This window comes from Leptopilina boulardi, unplaced genomic scaffold, assembly GCF_019393585.1.
Source record: "Leptopilina boulardi isolate dan_hultmark-lab unplaced genomic scaffold, ZJU_Lbou_2.1 LbouV2_392, whole genome shotgun sequence".
In the NCBI taxonomy this organism is placed as follows: Eukaryota; Metazoa; Arthropoda; class Insecta; order Hymenoptera; family Figitidae; genus Leptopilina; species Leptopilina boulardi.
In genome coordinates this window covers 113,567-132,205 of record NW_026137965.1, presented here as the reverse complement: position 1 = coordinate 132,205, position 18,639 = coordinate 113,567, and positions in this window count along the sequence as shown.

Genomic DNA, 18,639 nt, shown 5'->3' with positions numbered 1-18,639 from the left:
TTTTATTTGTGTTTTCGTCTAAGATTAGAGAACAATCGTTATGTCTTAAAGTTCCTAAATAATATTTAAAAGCAAAAGATGTTTCAAAATTTCTGAATTTGTTGAAATAGACTCTTCTCTGACATCTACTGTGTTAAAATTTTCGTCACATGTACTCTGATTTTTTCTTCTTTTTTCCTTTTTTATTTCTTCAAAAAACATGTCTCTTTTAGTCGGTGGTGGACGTTTCCTTTAAGAATTTGACAAATACTTTGGACAATTCGGAAAAATAGATGGCAATGCACCTTTTTGTAATCTGGACACTTTGTAATTTTCCTGAAAAATGTTCGAATTTTTATTATAAAGAATAGTAATCGAAGAAGCCGAATATGTTGACATATGTGACGCTTTCTGAGAGAGGGGACATTAACTCCCAAAAATTTTAGGGTATAATTTTGACATTTTTAGTGAAAATAAAAGAAGAAATAATTCTTGAGACAAAACAATTATGTTCAAGTTTTTTTTGTCTTCAAAGAATTCAGTAAAAATTTAATTTAATTTTTTGTAATTAAACAGAAACTTTTTATGAAGGTGAAACTAATAAAATATTTTTTAAGAACTAAGGTCCCTTCTCTCAGAAAGAATCACATATATCGATTAGAAGTTAATTATTTGTCCAGTAATTTTAAAAGTAAATATTAGTAAACTAGCGAAATATGAGACATAATGTTTGGTTAATGGCATAATAAATGACAGATATCAAGGAAAACCAGAAAGAAGTTTATAGACAAAAAAAATTAATTCTCAAAATAACAGTCATACACTGCGCATCTAAAATTCATTTTACAGTTTCGCTTAATAATGAAAAAATATTTTCAGAAAAAAGAGAACTTTTCCTGTCATGGAAAAAAATAAAAAGATGGCTTAAGGTTTGCTTTCTTAGTAAAAATATTAATTTATTTTAGAATTTATTCTTATAAATTTTGTAATGTAAACAATATATTTTGGTAATTTTGTTTCCAAATTTACGTATTTTTAATTTACTTAAAAACTGTTAGTTTACTATACAAAATTTTCTTGTAAGATAAGTTTAAAAAATTATAATTTTTATAATTTTTACTGCTTTTCCATTGCACAGTTTACATTTAACTTAAAAATTTGAAGTAAAAGTTTGAGAGAAAAATTTTTCTGATAAAAGAAAATATTTTCGTGTGATTAAATATAAGATATTTATAAAAGTCAAAGAATGCGAAAATTGCATTGATTTTGTGAACTTTTCTTATTCCGTACATAATTTTATAAATTTATATTACAAACACAAAATTAAAAATATGCACTTACCGTTGACATGACGTTTCCTTGTGGATCTTTTACCTCGCGTTTCCATAATATATCCTCAGGTAAGAAATGTTTCTGGCAAACCACTTGTCCACTTTTAACAACAAAATCGGCTCGTGGAATTGCCTTTTGCCATTTTTCTACAATTTCTTTTCCTGTTGGAACAGAAAAAAATCGGACAAGTGCGAGTTACACTCGCACTGAAATCGAGGGTTCCGTACTCGAAGCGAACTTATTTGGTATAAAAACAAATGTTTAAAAAATATGTGTTGTGTATTAAATAATATATGTGATACAAAAATGAACAATTTTTTTAAAAAATTTAAGAAAATTGTTCCTCCTTTGGTATAAAAACAAAAAAAAAATTTTAAATTTGTTTTGTATTTCAAATAATATAAGTGATACAAAAATGAACAATTTTGTAAAATTTAAGAAAATTGTTCCTCTTCGTATCACTTATATTATTTGAAATACAAAACAAATTAAAAATTTTTTTTTTGTTTTTATACCAAAGGAGGAACAATTTTCTTAAATTTTTTTAAAAAAATTGTTCATTTTTGTATCACATATATTATTTAATACACAACACATATTTTTTAAACATTTGTTTTTATACCAAATAAGTTCGCTTCGAGTACGGAACCCTCGATTTCAGTGCGAGTGTAACTCGCACTTGTCCGATTTTTTTCGTTTTTTGCGGAAAAATACATTTTTTTATTAAATTTATCATTTTTCTTAAAAAATTTGATAAAAATTGATCATCAACTCCAATCGCGCTTACATTTTTTCCCTGTATTTTTCACGCAAAAATACAGTTTTACAGCAAATGTGAACAATTTGGGTTGAATATTGTGTGCGCTAGGGAGAATAAATCATTTTTTTCGAAATTTTTGATTTTTTCTTGACAACGCTATGTAAATTGATCGGAATCAAGTTCGCTATATTTTTCCTGTAATTTTCACGTAAAAATACGTAAGTGTACCAAATTTGAGCTCTTTATGTCAAAAGATGTGGCTGCTAGGGGGGGGGGGTACATAGTCATTTTTAGGTATTTTTCGTAAAAATTCATGGTTTTTCCTTGACAACGCTATGATAATCAACTCCAATCATGCTCGCTATATTTTTTTTGTAATCTACACGTAAAAATACGTTAAAATATGTAAATTTAATTTCCTTTAAATAAAATTTTGTTCGTTTTTGGTGGAAAAATACATTTTTTTCCTAAAATTGTCATTTTTTCTTGAAAAACTTGATAAAAAGTTAATCATCAACTTTAATCGTGACCGCTTTTTTTACCCTGTATTTTTCCCGTAAAAATACATTTGTATACTAAATATGAACTGTCTGGGTTGAATATTGTGTGCGCTAGGGAGAATAAATCATTTTTTTCGAAATATTTGATTTTTCCTTGACAACGCTATGTAAATTGATCCGACTCAAGTTCGCTATAATTTTTCTGTAATTTTCACGTAAAAATACGTAAGTGTGTCAAATTTGAGCTCTTAATGTCAAAAGATGTGGCAGCTAGGGGGGGGGTACATAGTCATTTTTAGGCATTTTTCGTAAAAATTCATGGTTTTTCCTTGACAACGCTATGTTAATCAATTCCAATCAAGTTCGCTATATTTTTCCTGTAATCTACACGCGAAAATACATATGTGTACTAATTTTCAGCCCTCCAGATAAATTTGTGTGGCCGCTAGGGGGGGGGGTACACGATTTCAAAAAAACCGATATTAATAGGGTTCCGAACCGAGTACGGAACCCTAAAAAGTGGACTTTCTCGATTTTTTCTGTCGACGAATATCGACTTACAGTTCAGAGCGATGCATAAATGTCCCTTATAAGGTATGATTAACTGAAAATAATCATTAATACAGTGAATTCTAATTATTATTAAACACTACTTTGCATAAAACTACAATAAATAATATAATACCCACTGTCTTTCACATTTTTCACAAAAAAAACAACGAGAATAACACTGTTTACACGGTTTACACTGTATAAGTAGAGCAGGACGCGAGCGGCGCTGCCTAGCGGGCGCCTCGGTAACTACACAAACTATAATCACTAAGTATACACAAGTTCCCAATGCAAAAGCGTTCAAGAAAAATCCGGGTGGTACTATCAAAGATGTTACGAAAAGTATGGTTATGTTACCCACAACAATCAAGATGTTACTCCGTACAATCTGGATAGTAACTGATAGAATTTAGATTGATTCCGTATATGTAAGATCAAATATGGTACCTGGTACTATCTAGATTTTACCTCGTACCATCTATTTCTCTCCGTGTATACCTATATAAATGTATATATAAAAGTACACATACGCTGAGAATAATGTTTAGTCAGAGCAACCAAAATTTGGTTGGGCCAACAAAAAAAATTTTGTTGGTATTTAAGCAACCAAACTATTTGTTTGAGTCAACCAAAAAATTAGGTTGAGTGTTATTTGTTGGCATAACAAAAATGTTTGGTTAGCTCAAACAAATTTTTTTTGTTAGGTCAACAAAAATGTTTGGTTGATCAAAGAAACAGTTTTTTTGTAAAATTAAAAATTTTTTCTACCTTGTTTTTTTTCTTTTTATCTTTTTTATTTATTTCATTATTTATTTATTATCAATTTAACATAGTAGTGTAACTATGTCACTTTCAGGAATTAGTTCCACCGGTTACCACTAGATGGCGCCACTGTCGTTTACCGACAGTAGGTATTACCTTCAATTGGTAATGTAGATTTCTAGATCGTCAACAGGTAGGTTATGTTATGCAGCTTTGAAGACTACATGGGTAGTTGGACCTACTGTCGTTTTGTATTCTGAAAGAGTTAGGGGGGTTTTGGAAGTGTATATATGAGTGTCACAAGGTATGAAGAGTAGCAGAGCAACAATGGTGAAAACAGCCAAGCAGACACTATAATCTTATCCTCCGAAGATGGTCAAGCAGATACTATAATTCTATCCTCCTCCGAAAATGATATGCAGGAGAGAGATATTTGGAGTCCAAGTTACTACACCCTTTAGGACTATGATTATTTAGATGATGAAGATGAGGATGTCGGTGGTGGTGGTATCCTGGGTCCGAGTTTTGAAAATGTTGTCTGGATTCGAAACTCGGCAACACAGACTGACGATGTAAATATTTCCTGACACAATTAATAAAAATTATTAGAATTTAAAAAAACATTAAAATTTTATAGTTTTATTCAATATAAAATTTTGAACTTATTTAATATTTTTCAGATGGAACAATTTGCAGCAGAGAATGTGTTGCGAGAACAAAATAGGGATCCTCAACCAGCATCATCAGAATCTTTACCAATTCAACGAACAACTCCTGAGGCAATTGTTTCGCCATGACGGTCACCATTTGCAGAAGCTGTTGAAAATCAAATTAATGAACGAAGACGACATGACAGAAGTCATCGCTGTAAATGTAGACGGTGTCATCGTCGACATAGACATCACTGTAGTTGCCACAGACACCACCATCACAGACATCACCATCACAAACACCACCATCATAGAAACCACCATCACCTGCGAAACCCAGAAAATTTTGTAAATTTATATGTAACAAAATTTTTTAACACAATTTAAACAGCCTGAAACACCAAAACCAACAACAAATCAGAAAAAGTTAAAGAAACAAGTACCAACAAAAAAAACATTACAGAAAACAAAACTTAATTTACATTTTTCACTACCACGCACACCACCGACACCTAATAAAGAGGAAGTACAAAATTTTGTTGAACCATTACACCTTTCACCACCTGCACCTCCAATAAGCCCATTACGACAAACACCACCACCACAAATAGAAACTGAAATAAATGCACAATTAGACAACCAAATTTTAAATATTTACAATAATCTACAAAAATTCAGGCATGATTCCCTCACAAAATTTAAATAATGTTAAAAATATCGTTTTTTATTCCTTTTTTTAATCATTTTTTTTATATATACCATTTTTTTGTGATATTCATATATATATATATATATATATATATATATATATATATATATATATATATATATATATATATATATATATATATATATATATATATATATTGTTGTTATATATATAAAGTTGTTTCTTTTTGAGATTTTCGTTAATAACTTTATTCTTATTATTACTAGTATTACACCGTCCGACACGATTTTTCACACATGAAAAAATCAATGATTTTCAGAAACTAGGACCAAAAAAATGATACCCGTGTCTTGCCGTTTTGCTAGATCAGGTCATTTTTTGCTTTTAGGGGTAAAAACAACCCTTAAATGAAAGGTGATAGGAAATCTTGTACAAATTAATAATTTTTTATGAAACCTGGTATTTCGGGGTTTTCCGAGTCGCTGATTACGAATCTGATGTCAGATTTTCAAAGTTCAAAATGGCGGATCTAATATGGCGGTCGAAATTTATAAAAATTTACCAATTCATTTGAAAGTTGTTACTTAGGGGTTTTTGGGGTCGCTGATTACGAATATGATGTCAGATTTTCAAAATTCAAAATGGCGGATTCTATATGGCGGTCGAAATTTATAAAAGTTCATCGAATTTACTTCAAACTTGTTACTTGAAGGTTTTTGGGGTCGCTGATAACGAATATGATGTCAGATTTTGAAAATTCAAAATGGCGGATCCAACATGGCGGTCGAAATTTATAAATATTGATTTTTTCATGTGTGAAAAAAAAAGTTGTATTTTGTCGGACGGTGTTACTATTATAATTAGTATTATTATTATTGTTATATGAAGGGTAGAATGACAAAAGAGGTCAAGCGCCAATTTATCGAAAATGAGGTTTTTGCATTAAAAAATCAAGAAAATTCATTTACACTTTTTTGTAGAAGGATTTCCTTTTTTATTGCGTATTTAAATCAGTTTTTAATAAAAATTAAATTAATAAAATAGCCTCAAATTTACTTTATTGCAACCTGATTGAAAAACAAAAGAAAGTGGTGAGTCAATAATATTATGCATAACTTAATAAATTTAAAAACATTGCTTTTTACAAATCGAAAATGCCTCGCAGATGCGGAAAAAAATCTATTAATAAAAAAGATTTTGATCAAAAATATTATTTTTTTAGGTTTTATTTTAATATTTAATTTTAATTTTATTTTAATAATATTTTAATTAATAAAATTAATAATAATAATAATATATTTTCAATTTTAAACAATTTAAAAATCATTTTGTTATTAATTTTTAAATATTTTTATGATTATACTAAGGTAAATGTGGGGGTTATCGTCACTGCGCCAGTATTCGGCAGGTGTCGCAATTATTTAGTTGTGATTAGTATTCCATGAACTTTGCTATGGATATGTTTGATTATAATTGTCTGTTATATATCTGGCTATGACATACAAAACGTTTTTTAGTGAAAAAGGTGAGTTAATTTGAATAAAATGTGAAATTGCGGAGACCCGTCGTGATCATTGTTGAAACCTGAAAATTTCTAAAGTTTTAGGTTAGGAGTACACGTGGGCTCAAGAATATTGTTTTTTGGTTAGAAAAAAAACACATTTATGCAGTAAGTAAAGTTTTATCCTACAAATAAAGTTTCATGTATTATGTACAATAAAGTTTCATGTATTATGTACAAAAAAGTTTTTTCTCAAAAAACAAGTTAAATTTTTTTTCAATTAAGAAAGATGGTTTTACATGCATTGACTCTATTACAGTTGGAGTAACCGTCACGACTGTGGAACACTGTCACATTGACAGATATGAGAAGTTATTAAATTTTTTATATTTCTTTTAAAAACTATATAAAAAACATTATTGCAATCTATTAAGTATATATTTATACTGTTTTTGTACAGTGATCGTCAATGAAAATAACATTTCTAAATATCAAATAAACAGTAAATATTTGGTGTCGATTACTATAGCTTTCTACAAAACAAACATCCGCCTATAGTGTTCGACATTGATTATTTTATATATCACAAATTAATTTTCAATTTTAAAAGCATATAGAATATTTTAATAAATTTTATTTTATATTGTATTTGTATTTAATATAATAACAATATTTAAAAAATTAAATATTTAAGTACTGGAAATTTTTTTTTAAAACATTTGTTAAAAAATATAAGAAAATAATTTATTTATTTATTTTACAGGAATGACTAAAAAGTTAATTTATTCTGAAGAACAAATGCTCGCAGCTTTGGAAGATGTTAGAAAGGGGATGGCCGTAAGTACTGCCAGTAAAATTTATAATGTGCCTAGAAGCACATTGTCGGATAAATATCACGGACGATCTCCTGTAGAACGCAAAATGGGGCCTGAAAGTGTTCTATCTAACGAAGATGAAAAGTTGCTGATTCAGTGGATCTTCGATGTCGCAAAATATGGCTTCCCTGTCAAAGAACTTAAAAAATCTACTTCCTTCACAAACGGTAGACCAGGCAGAGGCTGGTATGATGCTTTCCGAAGACAACACCCAGAATTGTCTCGAAGAGTTCCTCAAAACTTAACAAAATGTAGAGCTTCAATCACGGAAAATATTATTCGTGGATGGTTTAAAGAAGTACATGACTATATCGACGAAAACAATTTATCCTCTGTCCTTGCTGATAGCAGAAGAATTTTCAATTGTGACGAAACTGCTTTTTTTCTTTGCCCGAAAGGAAATCACGTTTTAGTAAAGAAAGGCGACAAGGCAGTTTATAATTTCGTTAATAGTGATGAAAAAGAATGTTTAACGACTTTAATAAATGGAAACGCATGTGGACAACTTGTGCCTCCAATGGTCATCTTTGCTTATAAGCGAGTTCCTTCGGAGATAGTGGCTTCAATACCAAAAACCTGGGGACTAAGTAAATCAGACAGCGGCTGGATGACAGGGGAAACATTTTATGAGTATATAGCCAACATTTTCTATCCGTGGTTATTAAAACAAAAAATTCCTCTGCCAGTTATTTTGTTTCTAGATGGTCATTCTTCGCATATAACTATGCACACAAGTCAATTTTGTAAAGAACATGACATCATTTTGATTGGACTTAACCCGAATTGTAAATTATGGAAAATTACTGCAAATAAATGATGATCGTACAAAAAAGAATTTTGAAGATGTGACATCCCATTTGCGGTTTCTCGAGCAACAAATATCCACATAAAAAATTGATTTATTTAAAAGTTCTAGCAATATTTGGACAGGGGAAGTTCAGGATCAAAATCTATTTACTTTATGGTTGACTTTAAAAAAGGACTGTGGAGAGATTGCTGATGTCACACATTTGGATTTGGATGAAACATTACAGGAAGTAACAGGCGAAATTCGAGATAATGACCTAAACTTTTCTACGTGTAAGGCTTCAGTTTCTATTGCATTAACTTCCGATATAGACTTATCAATATGTGAATCCGTTTTCCTGGAAGATTCTTCAGTTTCTTTTCAATTAATGACTGATACTCCAAATAACAGTGCATTATCGATAGAAGCAAATACCTCAGATCCATTACGTGAAGAATTCAATAATTTCATACCAGTCAATTCAGTGCCAAATATTGAATCGACAGATTTAAACGAAAACGATTCCTGCAGAGAATTAAATGCCCTCGCCGAGGTCCTCACAGATGATTTGCAAGAAAATAATCAAAATTCATGTAACAATCAAGGAGATCGTAAAATATCGTCTCCTTTCAAACGAGCTTTGTTTTGGCCAGGAGAAATAAAAAAAAATCAAGTGAATCGCAAAAGATTGCCAAAACTCAAAGTGCCAGCAGTTGCTGTGTCCGAAAAATGGATGGAATATTATTCACAAAAAGAAGAGAAAAGAATACAATCCGAAGTGGAAGCTGCGAATCGAAAAAAAGTGCGCAAAGAGAAAGCAGATGCAAAAACGAAAGCTCTGAAAATTAAAAAGGAAGAAAGAGAAAAAAAAGAGCAGAGAAAGCTGAAATTCAAAGATTAGCGAAAATTATTAAACAAGAGAAGAAAGAAGACAGATTAAAGAAAATAAATAAAACAAAAACTGCGATTACGAAGAGATGGACACGTCAATCCAATAACTCGATTTCTAGTGCAGAAGAATAAAATGTGATATTTTAACCAAAAGATAAATTTTAATCGTTTTGATATTACGATTAATAGTATTTTTTTACATTAAAAATTAAAAAATTTAAACAAAAGATAAATTTAACCGTTTTGATATTACGATTAAAAGTGTTTTTTATATTAAAAAATAACAAATTTAACCAAAAGATAAATTTAATCGTTTGATATTACGATTAATAGTGTTTTTTATATTAAAAAATAACAAATTAGTTATCGATTGTTATTAATTTGTGAGAATTTAAAATATTATAAACTTTAAAATGTTAACATACTTTCAGAGCTAAAAGTTTTTATTTATGCGAGTTTAAAAGTATAATTAAACTACTATATTTGTAAATTACATGTTTATAAAAGTTAAGAATATTTTCACTAATAAACTTTATATTTACATGAATTAAAGTGTTAAAAACATTTTTTTTTTAATCGCTGTTTTTTGGATTAGAAAATATTAAAAAGATATATAATAACAAAGTTGCCGATTACTGTAACATGAAGATGCCGATTACTACAACAGCCAACTTTTCGTGGTGCCGATAACCCCAACATCACTACATTTTTTCTTTTAAAATGTTCCAAAATCTCTAAAAAAATTTTTAATTGATCTTTCAAAGTGACAATGTTTTATAGAATATCCGTTTTATCCAATAAACCTCATTACGTAATTTTCAATCAAGTGTTTGAACATATTTAACACTTTTAAAGTAGGAAAATCGGCTTCAGGTGACGATAACTACCACACTTACCTTAAGTGAACAATTGAATTTAAAGATGAAAGTATTGCTCAATTCCAAAGCAAGCAATTAATTCGTAATTTTCTTGAAAACAAACAATTTTTTAAAGGAATTTTTTTTTCTATTCATTTTGTCGATTCCATAGAAAGAAACTAATTTTCCAGTTTTTCTTTAAACTGTATATTTTTTTTATAATTAATGCTTAAAGAAAATGTGCGCTGTTGATATAACCTCAAGGCACCACAGTTTTTTTTAATTTTATCGTTAATATGTAGGTTCAAAATGTTTGTAAAATCGGCTAGGCAGGAAGACGTTGAATGTTTTGTTGATTTCAGCAACAACTCTATCTCCATACTTTGACTGAACCTTTTTAAGCTTCGTGATAGTAAATTGTCCGCCCACAGTCAGCTCGGACAGCGGGTTCGTGGGCAAGAATTTCTCCATCCGTTCAACAGCATTGATATTTGAAAAGTCCATGTTGCTTCTCAGAGAGTTGTCCTTGGAGATGCTTGTTATCCAGCTCGGAGCAGGTTGAATGGTGAATTCACCTCTGGCTTCACCCTTTTTATACTCGAAAATCATCCCCTCCCTCGAGCTAATCTCAATCCCCACTCTAAATTCTCACATATATTAATATGTGTAGTAGAACATTTGCCATGGCGCCACCGTCGCATATCTCCAGTCGGTATTACCTTTGGTTGATATTTCGGTTGTGAAATGGCGCCACCGTCGTATACCTTCAGTCAGTATTACCCTTGGTTGTTCACAGTCAATAATATAAATTTCTACTTTACCGCAAGTTGGTAATGTAGATTTTTAAAATTTAATTTACACTTTAAAATTTTCTTGGTGCTGGTTTTGGTTCTCTTGGTGCTGGCTCTGGCTTTGTTGTTCTAGGTGCCGGGACTGGCTTTGGTTGCCTTGGAGCTGGCACAGGTTTCTGTTTATTTGATGATTCCATTGTTCTTCCTTAAGCTTACTGATAAATAATGAGCAAATCAATTTACGGTCTCTAAATTTATATACTTCTTACTTTTTCACAGATGCGCAATACCTTTCTTTTTTTATTTTATAATCTTTAAAATAATTTTTAAACTAGGGTGATTCTCTCAAAAAGAACAAATTATTTGTGCACAATTTTTGGACGAGGTTTTATTAAAAATTATAACATTAATTTCAATTAATAAACATTCTCCCAGCTACACGATAAAATTCAACAAATTTTTATGGAATCACTAAAGAAAATTTCAAAAAAATGTCAAACAACTGAATTATTGAATGAAAACTAGTGTTAAAACTCCATTCCGTAACTCCATTCCGTAACATCAGTTTTTATTTAACATTTCAGCTATTTTACCTTTTTTTAAAATTTCTTTAGTGGTCCGATTGAAAATTGTTAAATCCTAACGTATGGCTGACAGAATTTTAAATAATTTCAATTAATTTCCATATTTTTCAACAAAATATCTTAAAAGCGTAATTTGTTCTTTTTGAGAGAATCACCCACTAATAGGATAGGATGAAATCAATTATCAATTTATTATAACTGTAAAATGTTTATTTATAAATAAGTATAGATGTTTCATAAAATTCTTTAAGCGATTCCGTAGAATTTACAGTAAAATATTCATTATGATTATCGACTTCATCTACACCCTGATCAACATTTCTTACATCACACTCATTTGTAGACTTTATATGCCAGTTTCTTAACATTGATGCATTATTTACTGCACACCATTTATTACACAAAGTATGATAGGTACAAACATATAATGAAGCTTCTAATTTAAGCTTTTTAAGTGAAGGATAATTAAAATCTTCAACGTTTCGTACATTAATTACAAATTTTTCAAGCCAATTTTTTTCTCGATGCCTTTTACATAAATTGTGCGAGCACCAGCTAACAAATCCTGTAGATGTGATTATAATTGATCATACGGAACATCACCAGAGGTCCATTTCAGTCCATGGTAGTTGTGCATCAACCATACATTTTCACTCTTGTATCTCCCAGGTAGGGAACTCCAACTGCAGGGTGGCTCGAACAGGAACACCATTGGTTGAGCATCTTCCTCAATTGGTAGAATGGTCAGCTCCTTGAAGATGAAGTCATTGTAGGGCATTTTGAAGCCTTGAATGTCCACGATGAAGTCCATGGTTGCAGCAACTGAGAATTTTAGTTCAGATTCCCATTTTTTATACTTGAGATTCACCCCCACCACTTATGTTACTTTTTTAATAACACTACTGATTGGTTTATATTGTATAATTTGATCATGAATAATCAAGCAATATGCAGCTGTATTAGCTGGAAAATTAGCACTCGATTCAGATTCCAAACGTACATCAACAGAAACTTGTTTAAGAAATTCGTTTTGTTTTGAGCAATCTATGACAGCCAATGGTGCATAATCTTTAAATAAACTTTTCGTAAGTAGAGGTTCAGAATCTTTTCAATAATATGATGCTTGAAAGTTACAATACATGTCATACAGAATAGAAAATTGGTTAAGATTAAAATTAAAATTAAAATTTCCATAGGGATAGTATTGTGAGTTTAGGAATAATTTTACATTTATAAGATTACAGTTGTCAAAAAAGTTTACATATCTTGTGTGATTATCTTTTCGATTGGTTTGAAAACCTAGGATAACATATCGAGGTTTTTCAACATGTGTAGAAGTTTTTACAGTCCAAACATGTTTCTGAGTCGCAGGTATAAGTGGATATTCATACATTTCCCACGATCTAAAATTCATACTTATAAATGGATCCTTTTCAATAAATCTTAATAATTCAATTTTTTGACAGTCACCCACAAATAAGTATGGTATCATCCATTCAATTTTATTAATCAAAATTCTAAATTCTTCACGCTCCAGACCCTGAATGTTAACTATAGCATTAAGATCTGTCCGAGATCTTGTCAAAATAAGTTCATGTTTTGCATTTACAACTATTTTTCGATAGTCTTCAGCAAATTCAAAAATCATACTCAATGGAATATTAACATCAAAATATCCATCATCATTTGTCACTCTACTGATATCTTGAAAGTCAATATAACCTGCATTCTCAGCATAAATTATCTGACTAGGTGTTTGAAAAAATATAAGCTCTCATAGTGGTTGTTAGACCAACATTCTTACAACGATCAATTTCAACACCATTCAGTTCATAACGAATCTCATTAAACAAATAGGAAATACCATTGCTGATTAATTTTGTATTAGTCACAGCAGTATTGTTAGGTTTAATTAATCTTCCATGTACGTGTAAGGTACTTTTACAAGGAAGAACATATAAATCTTGATGTTAAACTGCAATGCGAATCTCATCACTATTATTAAATGCTGATGAAACATAAGGTTGATGAGAATGGATCTCATAATATGCCAATGAATCATCATATTTCACTGGACTTAAAATATTCAAAGTCTCTTCCATTTTTATTACTACAACAGCAAATAAAAAATGCACTAATTATAGGTTTTGCTATTTTCTTTTTTCTTGACGAACTCGCAGACCAAGTTGTTTCAGAAAGAGTATGTTCTGAGATGTTAATCTCTTGTGAACTGGTTGAAGACTGAATGTTTTCTGGCATTTTGACTCGTTTATATAACTTCCATCAGATTTTCTATGAAGCACAATACCCATTATGTTGATTTAACGTGCAGTCGAATTGTTATAGTTTCCCCTCGAAAATTTACTAAATCTCCATCTTGATCAACAATTCGAAGTTGAATATTATGTATTGTCTTCACGGCGACTGGAAGGTAAATGACGTTTGATTCAAAGTGAACTTCAACAATCTTATATCCAGCCGGTACTACTGGAAAAAACTCGTGAATAGTATGGACTTTTTTTATTATTAATATAAGCACTTGTAGTAATACTGCATTCAACTCTGATGGAATTCACCTTGAGTGCTACTAGTAAATCAGATGTATGTTTTTTATTAGGTGATAAGTGTCTCGGTGCAAAACTCAGTAATTGTGCAATTGAATCTTTTGGTTTAAAATTTATTTTCAGGCTGCTTTTAATTTCACTGTGTAACGTATTATTTTTGGTTTTATACTTATAACTTCAGGTCCATCAGTAATGGAATTTTGAATATATTTTTCAATGTCTTCAATTTCATAACTTCCAGGAGGGATAGTAATTATTTTATTTCCAACATGAAATTTATTTTTTCCTTCATCAACATTAGGAATGGAATTAAATGTTAAAAGTTCAACAAGCCCAAGAATGTAATTTTTATTTGGTAACAATTCTATGGGAGGAAAATATTCAGCCTCTAATACAGAGGAATTACCAGAAATGGTCAGTGTGAACGATTGTTCACAGTAAAATTGATTGTTCACATTACTTTTCCTTCATTTATATTCTTTTTCACTTATTAAAGGTTTTTGAGATAAAAATTTAAGACACAAATGACCACAATTAACAGTATTATAGTCTTGATAATTTTTATGATTATACATTATTAAAGTATTATCACCCAAATAAGTTACGAGTTCGTATGGTGGTTGAAGATTGCCAAAACTGTCAAAGTACTGTGCCTTATTTTTAATCTTTTTATATGCAACCCAATGCGTTCCAGGGTCATTTTTATCACCAAGGTTAATCATTGCTGATTCATTCTTTCGAGATCCTCTTTTTGGTAAATCATTCCTCATAAATACCCCCCGAAAATAAAGAATTTTTAACTCCTTTGCGTATTTCATCAAATTATAGTTAGTTAATGCTTGTTGAGGAAGTATTAGAACTATTTTTTTTAAACATTTTCTCTTTTTTATACCTTGTCCTTTTGTATAGGGTTTCAAGTGAAGTCCCCCACCTTTGGGAAAAGGTTTTAAATGAAGACCTAATCCTTATCGATAAGGTTTTAAACAAAGTCCTTTACTTAATAGCTTTACTTAAGAGCACTTAATCCAGCGAAAATAAGAATAAATGGTAAAACATCATCTACTTTTGAAGGTACACTACCGTCCGAAATTGTGCGAACTCTGCTTTTTCAACAACTATAAAACTGTTCAAATCTTCAAAAATATTAAAACTAAAATTTTTTCCTCTTTATTTTATTAAAGCTAATAAAATTCTGAAAGAAATGACACCTTGACAAAGAGAATATGTTAATTTTTCAATTAGATATCTAAGAAAAACCCAATTTTCAATGTTTTTACTATTTTTTTTATTTCTCTGGCAAAAATTAATATTTTTAAACGTTCTTAGGCTCATTGAAATCGTATTTTGTTATGCCATTCAAATTATATAAAACAATTCATGTACACATTCTTCCCTTGCGTATGCAAACCGTGAAAGTTGGCTCATAAAATGTCAAAAAATTGTGATTAATATTTATATGACAAAAAATGATCAGTAAAATGTATAAATCTTAAATTTACTTACATAAATCAGAGAAGTTTAGAATGATATATTTACTTGATTTTTAAACATTATATTTTATTGTAGAATTAAATTTAAATTTTTTGACATTTTATGAGCCAACTTTCACGGTTTGCATACGCTAGGGAAGAATGTGTACATGAATTGTTTTATATAATTTGAATGGCATAACAAAATACGATTTCAATGAGCCTAAGAACGTTTAAAAATATTAATTTTTGCCAGAGAAATAAAAAAATAGTAAAAAAAAATAGTAATATTAACATAATTAACATATTCTCTTTGTCAAGGTGTCATTTCTTTCAGAATTTTATTAGCTTTAATAAAATAAAGAGGAAAAAATTTTAGTTTTAATATTTTTGAAGATTTGAACAGTTTTATAGTTGTTGAAAAAGCAGAGTTCGCACAATTTCGGACGGTAGTGTATTGGTAGAATTCGAGGTGTTAAAATCTTTTTTTTACCTCCTACTTTCTTGATAGCTTTTCGAGCAGTTGCAATAGCAGCTTTGATTGTCGATTGAGCACTATTACCTGGAATTATGGAATTTCTTGCAGCATCAACAATTTTTCGTAGTGCCGTACGTTTCACCTTCGTCTTCCTCCTCCTCATCTTTTTCTTTTGCTTCTTTAGCCCCATTCCTAATTTTGACTTGACTTTCATAGTACCAGTTACAGCCAAAGCAGCCGTTTTTTCACCTATACTAGTGTGGCGTGCAAAAACACGTTGTTATGCCTTTTTAGCTAGTATCCTATCAGCAACGTTTCTTGCTTCAATGTTATCTGGATTTTTTGAATATGAAATATCGTGCTCCTTACAAGCAGAATCCAAAGGATTCACACCAGAATCACCTTGAGCAAGACGTTTTGCTAATTTTGTACCTGGTCCACAGTATTGATAACCAGGCAGATGTAATTCAAATGGTAATTTGTTAATAAGACTATTCACTAGATCTTTACCGCTAATATTGCGATGTACAGTCATATTTGCGATGTACAATCATACTTGCGTCTGTAAAGATTGAAATTGAAATGAATGAAAGGTTATAAAAGAGGTGTATTTATACCTTTTGCCACAGTATAAACTCTAATGCGATTCAATGAACAACCTCATAAGCTACCAGTCGTAAATCTTGACTCGATTGTTCAACAACAGGAGAAGAAAGTGAAACGTCATGGTACCCTGGCGGATTGGGAAAACCGAGTTGTAACCGAATTGGGTTACGATTCGGTTACGATTCGGTTACGTTTCGGTTCATTGTAAAATATTATCGTTAAGGGGACTTTCTGGTTTAGAATTGACAAAAAAGGAAGGTTTTAAAACTTTTATTGTAAGAACAGTATTAAAGAAATTGTAAAAACTATTTTTGGACATTATAGCACATTGCGTAGAGAAAATTTAAAAAATATGTTTGAGTGTATTTAGTTCAATTTCATAGCTGTAGGTGGCGTCTTCCAAAAGATACCTTTTTTTGGTACGTTAGTTTCCGGGCAACCTGTAATACATAAATTCAAGTTCCAAACGGGAATCTCTTCATAAGGATTTATTCTGGGGCCTAAACCTCAAAAACGATTTTTTTTAAAGGTTTTTTTTATTTTTTATGTACATTTTTCTCAAAAACTCGCAAAAACGCCGTGTTTTTGGGTCAATTTACCTCCATATAAAAACACAGGGGGTAGAAATATGAGTTTTTAGAGGTTTAGGCCCCAGTTTTTTAAATAAAGAATCGAAAAATTTTTGGGATTTCAAAATCGGTTCGGTAGATTTCGAGAAAAGCTCTGTACCAGTTTGAAAAATGAGTTTTCGAGAAAAACGCGTTCAAAGTTTTCATAACATAGTTCATTGAGTCATGAATATCAAACAACTTTTTATTACAACAGAACTTCGTATCCCGCTGTTTTTAGGGTCGCTGATTACGAATTTGATGTCAGTTTTTGAAAATACAAAATGGCGGATCTAATATGGCGGACAAAAAAAATAAAAATTGAACCGAATTTGCTTAAAACTTGTTACTCGGGGGTTTTTGGGGTCGCTGATTATGAATTTGATGTCAGTTTTTGAAAATTCAAAATCGCGGATCCAATATGGCGGACTACAAAATATAAAATTAACTTTTTTAATTAATTAAAACGTTCCTAGAACGTTAATGTTTTGTGCCTATATTCATAACTAGCAATCTCAAAAGGCCACAAGTTACCATTTTCAACTAAATTTAATTAATTTCTTAATCTTTGTCCGCCATATTAGATCCGCCTTTTTGTATTTTCAAAAACTGACATCAAATTCGTAATCAGCGACCCCAAAAACCCCCGAGTAACAAGTTTTAAGCAAATCCGGTTGAATTTTTATTTTTCGTCCGCCATATTGGATCCGCCATTTTGTATTTTCAAAAACTGACATCAAATTCGTAATCAGCGACCCCAAAAACCCTTGAGTAACATGTTTCAAGCTAATATCAATAAAAGAGGAACACCAAATATGTAAATAAGATAACTGTAGATTGTTGTTGAAATACATACCGTCATAAATATTGTTATAACTTTTGTTTTTGTACATATTTTTTAAAAAACGTTTTGGGACAGTAATTCTATGATACTATGGAACATTTTTAAGCAAAAAAAAAGAAATCGATTTTTTTGAAATTCTAAACCAGAAAGTCCCCTTAATCGACGAAATATGTAGTAAATAACTATTAGGAATGGTTAATATACATTTAGAGTGCTTATTTATGCAATAATAATAATAAATTAAGATATAATTAATTAATAATAAGTGTTTTAAGTGTACAGTGCATACAGTTGTTGAATTACCATATATATATGTATATTACCATCAACGGCAGCTGTGATACGCGCGTTAAACCCTAGATGGCGTTAAGGATGACTTTGTGAATAAATTTCTAAAATTAAGCTCTTGAGTATCAAATGTGTAAGTGAATATATAAGTTTTAAAAAAATAGATCAATTTATTAAAAAAACTTTTTTGATTTGTACAAATATAAAAAAAAATTTTTATAACGAACAAAAATTTTTTTAATAAGAAAAAGTTTTTTTTGTGTGAGAAAAACATTAATTTTGACACAAAAA